We start from the raw sequence: 7,773 nt of genomic DNA, 5'->3' as shown, positions 1-7,773 counted from the left end.
AGGGGAGCAGCATCAGGACTGCACTATGAAAAGGTCTTTGGGGATGTTGGAGGGGCAGCTGGAGCCAGCTGTGGGGCACCACGGAGGGTTCGACGAAGATGCCCACCGGCTGCCAGAGTCCTGGCCGCCCCGGAGTGACGGGTGGAAGGCAGTGGTGGCGAGGTCCTGAGGCAGGAATTGGAGAGAAAACCAGCAAGGGGAGACGTGGAGGGAGGATCCGGCCGGCCGCGGCTCCTGCGCTGCGTCCCAGCACCACCAGGGGGCGCCGCCGCCACGCAGAGCGACGCGCAGCCTCGGACGGACACCGACGCCGCGCGTCCGGGCCTAGAGAGGTCCCGGAAGAGGCGGGGCGACCCTTCCGGCTGAAGCCACTTCCGGCTTCCGTTCCGTAAGCACTCTCCCCGCCCCCCTTGGCTCTGGGCGGCCAGGACTGAGGGGGAGGCTGCCATGGGCGGGGCCGAGATGGGAGAATTCGGGGAGGTGGGGAGCTGTGGGGTGGCGTGCGGTGCTGAGGTTGCTTCCCGCGCAGATTCTTGGCTCCAAGCCTGATGTTGTCAGCCTCTCGTGAAATGAGGTGCTGGGCCCCCCCAAGACTGCTGCCTAAGGGTCTGCCTAGAGAGGGAAACATGCACGAGGCAGTCCAGGAGACATGGAGAGGTGCACGAAGGCGGAGAGCAGGTATCAAGACTCTGGGAAGCTTTCATTTTATTTTTTTGTTTGGTGCTGTGCTATTGGGGCTTGAACTCAGGGCCTGGGTGCCAATCCTTTAATCTTTTTGTTGTTGTTGTTGTTGTTCAAGGCTACTACCACTTGAGCCACAAATCCACTTATAGCTTTTTATTGGTCTTTGGAGATAAATAGCCAATAGCCAGACTCTGGTCGCTCATACCTGGCATCTGAGGATCATGGTTCAAAGGCAGCCTGAGAAAATATACCAAATAGTCACTAAAAAGCCAGGAGTGGAGTTGTTGCTCAAGTGGTAGAGCACTAATCTTGAGGACAAAACCTTAGGAAAGGCAGTCAGGCCCAGATTTTTAGCCCCAGGACCTCGCACAAAAACAAAAACAAAACAAAACTCCTCCAATAGCTGGATGTGGTTGTCTCCAGCCTATTTTCATTCTCTCCATTTGGGAAGCCTGGAGCAAGATTGTGGCCAGCCAGGACTTCAAATCCTGTTTGAGGCTAACCTGGAGGGTATGTAGCAAGATCATACCTCAAGCAAACAAAACAAACCCCTCCCACATCACCCCACCCCCCTGCTAGTCTACAGCTGGGCCTGTAGCTGTGATTCTCTGCTGACCCTGAGCATTGCATTACCTGAGGACTTCTCAGAAATCTATTCTCCAGCAGCCTGATTTCCTCACCCATTCCTGTCTAACTGGTGTGAGCCCCTCTGTGTGTGTATGTGTGTTTGTGTAATGCACTGGCACACCCAAGAGTTCTGGCTTTGAACTCAGGGCTTGGGGACTGACTACTGGTGGCACATACAACTGTAATCCTAGCTACTCAGGAGGCTGAGATCTGAAGATCACAGTTCAAAGCCAGCTCTGCACAATTAACTACCAGAAAACTGGAAGTGGAGCTGTGGGTCAAGGGGTAGAGTGATAGCCTTAGCTGAAGAGTTCAGGGACTGCACCCAAGCCCATGACTTACAAAACAACTCAGGGCTGGAGTGCTGTCCCTTAGCATTTTTGGGGGGGGGGGTCGGTCATGGGGCTTGAACTCAGGATCTGGGCTGTTTTGTTCAAGGCTAATGCTCTACCACCCTGAGCCACAGCTCCAATTCCAAATTTTGAGTAGTTAATTGGAGATAAGATTCTCACAGACTTTCTTGCTTGAGCTGGCTTTGAATCCCAGTTCTCAGATCTCAGCCATATGAGTAGCTAGAATTATAGACTTGACTCACTGACACCTAGCTCCCTTAGCTTTTTTGCTCCAGGCTAATGCTCTACCACTTGAACCATATCTCCCTTACAGTTTGTTTGTTTTGCCAGTCCCGGGGCTTGAACTCGAGACCTGGGAATTGGCACTGAGCTTCTTTTGCTTAAGGCTAGCTACATCTACCACTTGATCCACAGCACCACTTCCAGTTTTTTCTGTGTATGTGGTACCAAGGAATCTAACCCAGGGCTTTGGGTACATGCTGGGCAAGCATTCTACCACTAGGCCACACTCCCGGCCACTTGCAATTTTTTTGGGGGGGGGGTGATTAGGTGAAAACCTCACAGACTCTCCTGCTCAAGATGACTTCCCCACTCAGATTTTAGCCTCCTGAGCAGCTGGGATTACAGGCATGCCATCAGTGCCTGATGGAATCATGCTTCCCTGACTTATAAGCAACTTCCCTCCCAGGACAGGTCTTTTTTTCTTCCCCATCCACTTCTAGTCATCACCTACAAGAAACTTCCAAGGCTAGGTAGACAGGTGCACCTGGCTGATCTGTTTGCCATTGCGTCACTTTCATTAGAGGTGTTTTTGCTCCTTCATTAAATTAATTCCAGGAAGCAGTGTTAATGACAACTCTTAACAAGTCGCAGGAGAGGCTACCAGGCCCAGACTTTGGGCAGCATGGAAAGGAAGACTAAGCAACAATATGAGCAAAAGCTCAAGTTGGGAATGGAACTGATTATCCTTTCCCAGGCCCTCCAAGGATCCTGGGCTTCCCAGGAGAGGTGGCTTTTGGAGGCTGTGTACATGGTAGATACAGTGGCAGATGGAACATGAGCTCTTCAAGCACAAAAAGAAAGCAAGCTCAGCCCACACCTTGGTCTCAAAGCCCTAAAGGGCTCCAGACGTCTATAAACCTTCAAAGTGCCAGGACAAATAAGATTTGTGGGTCTAGACATGGCTCATGGGTCATGGGTTTGGAGATAATGGTTTTCCTACCTCAAGATCTCTCTTTTTATTTTTGTCAGTCATGGGGCTTGAACTCAAGGCCTCGCCACAGTCCCTGAGCTTTTTTGGCTCAAGGCTAGTGCTCTACCACTTTGAGCCCACAGCTCCACTTTTGATTTTCTGGTGGCTAATTGGAGGCAAGCATCTCACGTGTTTTCCTGCTCAAGCTAGCTTTCCACTATGATCCTCAGATCTCATCCTCCTGAGTAGCTAGGATTACAGGCATTTACCACTGAGCCACAGAGCCACTTCTGGCAGATATTGGCTGGTGCTGAGGAATTCAACCCAGCGCTTCAAGCATGCTAGGTGAACACTCTGCCATTAAAGTCACATTCCCAGTTCTCAGGATCTCTTAATAGGCACTTGATAATCCCCCTTCAATACTAGGGTTTGAATTCAGGAATATATGTGTATGTATGTATATATACGTATGTATTTAGTGCCAGTTCTGGGTTTGAACTTGGTGTGGGCACTGTCCTTTAGCTTTTTCCACTCAAGGCTAGCAAATTAGAATCTTGCTTGAGCTGGCTTTAAACCATAATTTTCAGATCTCAGCCTCCTGAGTAAGTAGTAGCTAAGATTACAGATGTCAAACACCAGTACTTGGCTTTCCCATTTACATGTCTTGCTTGCTCAGCTGGCATACTGCTCCTCTAGCCTGGCTTTTCTGCTGTTTATTTTGGATATGGGATCCGGGAGACTTTTCCACAAGAGCTGACTTTAGACTGCAATCCTCCAGATCTATCTCCAGAAGAGCTACGATTATTGGTATCAACTATCCAAGATCTTGATCTCACTTCTGGCTGGGTCAGACTCCCTTCTCATCCCATGGCCTTTGTGTGTGCTGTTGCCTTGGCCTGTGTGTTGCTTTTGTTTGTCACACAACTGACTGGTCCCTTTCTGGGATACATAGTTCCTTTCCTTAGATTGTCTTCTCGGCATGTATCTCCCAGTGACATTTGTATCCCCTGCAGATTTCCCCATTTTCTTGTTTGGTCTGTGCTTCTGAGGGCAGGGTCCACTTACCTCTCTTGACCTAGGTTTTCAGCATAGGTTTTCAGTGGTTGAGCAGGTGCTACTTCCCTCTAGATTCTCCGGCATCCCACCTCCCACACCCATGGGTCAGGTGTAGGGGGAGGCAGTCTTACATAATCCAGGAACTTTTGGGCTAAGAGTTCCCTGTTCTGAGTCTTGTGGGACCAGAAGGGGAACTTAGAGGTCTGGAGTCTTTTGGTTGGATGCTGTTCCTGTGGAGGGAAGAAAGGGGCTGGGAAAGGAGTTCTGATCATAATTGGGAAGCAAAGGCAGAATGATGGACTCCAGTCTCAGAACTGCTGCTGAGCCCAGAAGCAAAAAGGGAGAAGTTTAGGGGCTACACTAGAAGGCAGAGCCTGGTTCAAGTCAGCAGAGGGCATGACATCCTCAAACAGAAGTTGTCTCCAAGAAGGTGACTTGGTGATCACAGGTCCCTGACTGCTAACCAGAAACCACAGAAGTGGAGTGGTCAGGATTTGGGGTTCTATATCTGGGGCGGGGGAGGGAGGAGAAAGAAGGCATTCTGCCTATTTCTAGACTAGGGAGAGAAGGCAGGCACATCTACTCTTGAAACTACCTTTGGGGAAGTGCTGGCAGCTTCCCCTTCCTGGATGGAGTCTGTAAGCTGGGGCTTCACAGCCCATGGATGAAGGAATCTTCCTCCTTCTTCACCTGCTCAGGACTGCTGCTTGATCAGAAAGGAGGACAAAGTGTACCTGTTCTGTGGCCTGTGGTTAGCCCCAAGGCCACTCAGGCTGTTGGAGGGAGCCAACAATTCCATTAAACCATTCCAGCTGCCCTGCGCCTCTCAGCTCTACAGCAAGTCCAGCATTTTGCTGTCCTGTATGGTTCAGATGGTGCAGGGTCTGGTGGACCTAGGGGCAAGTCAAGCTCCCTCTCAGTTGCTCATGAAACTCTCGGCTCTTCAAAACCCAGGATATCTTTGCTTGTCCTCATGAGTTGATTCTGGATAGGTAGTGACCTATTCTGGGTTTCATTTGACTCAGCTGCAAAACTAGGATTGATTTTTTTTTTTTTTTTTTTTTTGCGAGTCGTGGGCTTGAACTCAGGGTCTGAGCACTGTCCTTGGGCTTTCTCAAGGCTAGAGCTCTACCACTTGAGCCTCAGCACCACTTCCAGCTTTTTTCTATGTATGTGGTACCAAAGCATTGAATTCAGGTCTTCGTGCATGCTAGGCAAGCACTCTATCACTAGGCCAAACTCCCAGCCCCTGACTTTTTTTTTTTTTTTTTTTTTTAGCTCTGATTCTTGATTTTTCTCTGGTCATCCCAAACCTCCCCCATTTCAGTCCTTTGCATCTGAGGCTTGAACTCAGGGCCTGGACCCTGTCCTTTATAGATGTTTTGCTCAAGATTGGCACTCTGTCACTGGAGCCAAAGCTCTACTTCGAGCTAGACACAGATTTGAAGGGGAATTGAAGAGGGGAAGGAGCTGACAGCATGTACTGGTGGGTGAGATACCAGGGATCTGGCTGGTGGGAGGGGCCATGAAAGGGCCACTGGTGGGAGGAGCTTAGAAATGGGCCAGTGGGAGAATGATGGACCCCATTCTGGACAGTAGGGGTTTGAGGGACTTGGCTTGTCTGTCTAGTGGAGGCTTCAGAGCAGAGCGGTGATGGGCTTCATAGAAGAGAAGTAAGGCTAAAGATAGCTGTGTGGATTCTGAGCCTCTGGATGGCAGGGGTATGACCTGACCAGAGTGGCAAGCAGAGGAGGCCTGACTACAACCCTGGGAAAGACCCCCGGGGAGGTGGAAAAACAAAAAGCACATAGAGGATTTGGAAGCAAGCATCGCTGTCCCTAGAAAGAAGGGGCTGATTGGTAGTTAGGGTGGGAAAAAAAACCCACAGGCCTTGGCCCCCAGCTGGGAAACACTGGGAAAAGCTATGCCTATCAGTGGCCTTTTCCTCCATAGATGGGGGACTGTGTCCTACCCACCTCCCTAGAGCTGGCCTCCAAGGGCTGACAGGTTCTCTCTGTTGCTTGGCAACTGAGAGGAGCTGTTGGCTGTTGCTAGGAGCAGGCTGAGGAGGCCAGAGGAGCGAAGCTCTCAAGCAAGCATGGGGTGGAGCAGTGGGGGAAGGGGTCCCCTCTGCCTTGGAGCCTAGTTTGTCAGCCTGTGTGTGGACAGAATGTGTTCTTGGCCATGTGTACACATATTTACAGTGCAGTTCTGGGGGTGTGGGACATGGTGGAGGCTAGGCATATAAGTGGATGTATACAGCCCATCTCTGTGATCCTAGGTAGCTTTGTGTGTTTCCTCCATATTTGTTTCCTGCCCAAGGCAGGGCCTGCTTGATTTGCCTTTAGGCAGGAGGAGGCCCGGGAAAACCACTGGAGAATTAAACCAATGGTTGTTCAACAAGGGAGACAGTCTGATAGAAGAAGTACCTGCTTACACTTCGGAGAGAACAGATAGCCTGAGGGCCAGGAATTGGAACAAGGTGTCTGCTGAGGTTGTAAGGAGAGCAAGCTAGGCTAAAGTAGGTGTGCTTGACCAAGCATTATTGGCAAGCTCTCTGTCTGGCTCTGGGGACCTTCTCTTTGGGCATGGACTTTCTGGTTTCTTGGCACTGAAGCCGTACAGGACCTCTGACTGAACAGTCCTTGGCAGATTTTTCAATTGTCTAATCTAGGTTGGGTTTTGAACTCTTCCTGGAAAGTAAGATTAAAAAAAAATGTGAATGTTCAGCCAGAATCACTGTGACCTCCAATCTCCTTTGTCCAGCCATAAGGTTACAGCCATTGCACAGTGGGGACAGGATGCTAGAGGACAACATATAGGACTTGAGGTCACCTCCAAAGGTGAACAGGCTCGAGAAGGGGCAGGTGTTAAGACCATGGGTGATTTTGTTTCCAGAAGTCCCAGAATAAGTGGTAACTTATTCTCCTTCCTTTTGCTTCTTCCCTTTAGAGTCCTGGTTATCGGTTCTCTGACTGGAATCCAGAATGACTGCCTGTCAGAGAATACTGTCCGAAATCCTTACATTTTTAGATGGCCAGAGAAGACACCTGAGTGAGACAGCTAGGTAAAAGTGTACAGGTGCCGTGTGTGTGTGTGTGTGTGTGTGTGTGTGTGTGTGTGTGTACCCTCACTGAGGCTTGAACTCAGGACCTGGATGCTGTCTCTTGGCTTTTTCTTTCTGCCCAGGCTAGTGTCCTACCTCTTGAGCTGTGGCTCACCTCCAGCTCCACCTTCAGCCTGGCCTGGACTCCAGGCGTGAACCACCAGCGGGGCTGCCTCAGCTGTTTGCTTTCTGTTGGTGTTTGGGTTGGTTTTTGACTTGCTGCACCTCGAGAGAAGAGACGGGGAGACTGCCTTCAAGAAACCGAATGGTTCAGAACGCCTCCTGAAATGCAACTTCATGGGATCCACTTTCCTGCAGCAAGTTGATGCGGACCCGCCTTCCCCAGCCTTCCCCGCCAACCTCCCCGCAGGGCGGAGGGCACTGGAGGGGGTGGGGCGGGAGCGTCCCCCCTCTCCTACCACAGCCTCAGGGCTTCAAGGCCGAGCTCCGGGCAACTTAGCGCCCAATGGAAACCCGGCTCCGCCCGCAGCCCGCCCAGAGCCCGATCCTCTACGTCGTCGTCCGGGCTCCGGCCCGCCCGGGCTCCGCTGGGCCCCGCCTCGCGAGCCCGCGCCCGACCGTCTGGGCCCCGCTTCACTTCTCCCCGTCGCTCTGTTCCTCTAGCCAATCAGCGGCTCTGAACTTGTTTGGGCCCCGCCCCCGCGCCAGCCCCCAGTCCAGTCCCGAGCCTCGGCTCCCCTCAGGCTCCGCCCTCGGCCCCGCCCCGGGGTCGCTGCGCGGCGGCCGGGAAGGCG

General features: G+C 51.6%; 1 long non-coding RNA gene across 1 annotated transcript; it reads left to right on the top strand.

Moving 5' to 3' along the window:
• The first annotated feature begins 414 nt into the window (after nt 1-414).
• On the top strand, nt 415-7,183 carry LOC150043155 (uncharacterized). The gene is made up of 3 exons (XR_016533470.1): nt 415-678; nt 6,865-6,979; nt 7,102-7,183. It is a non-coding gene; the product is annotated as an uncharacterized LOC150043155 (long non-coding RNA).
• Nucleotides 7,184-7,773: the final 590 nt, after the last annotated feature.

The sequence above is a fragment of the Megascapheus bottae genome, chromosome 32 (assembly GCF_031878675.1).
Source record: "Megascapheus bottae isolate mThoBot1 chromosome 32, mThoBot2.hap1, whole genome shotgun sequence".
In the NCBI taxonomy this organism is placed as follows: domain Eukaryota; kingdom Metazoa; phylum Chordata; class Mammalia; order Rodentia; family Geomyidae; genus Megascapheus; species Megascapheus bottae.
The sequence above is the reverse complement of the archived record's forward strand: the minus strand, read 5'-3'. Positions and strand labels throughout refer to the sequence as shown.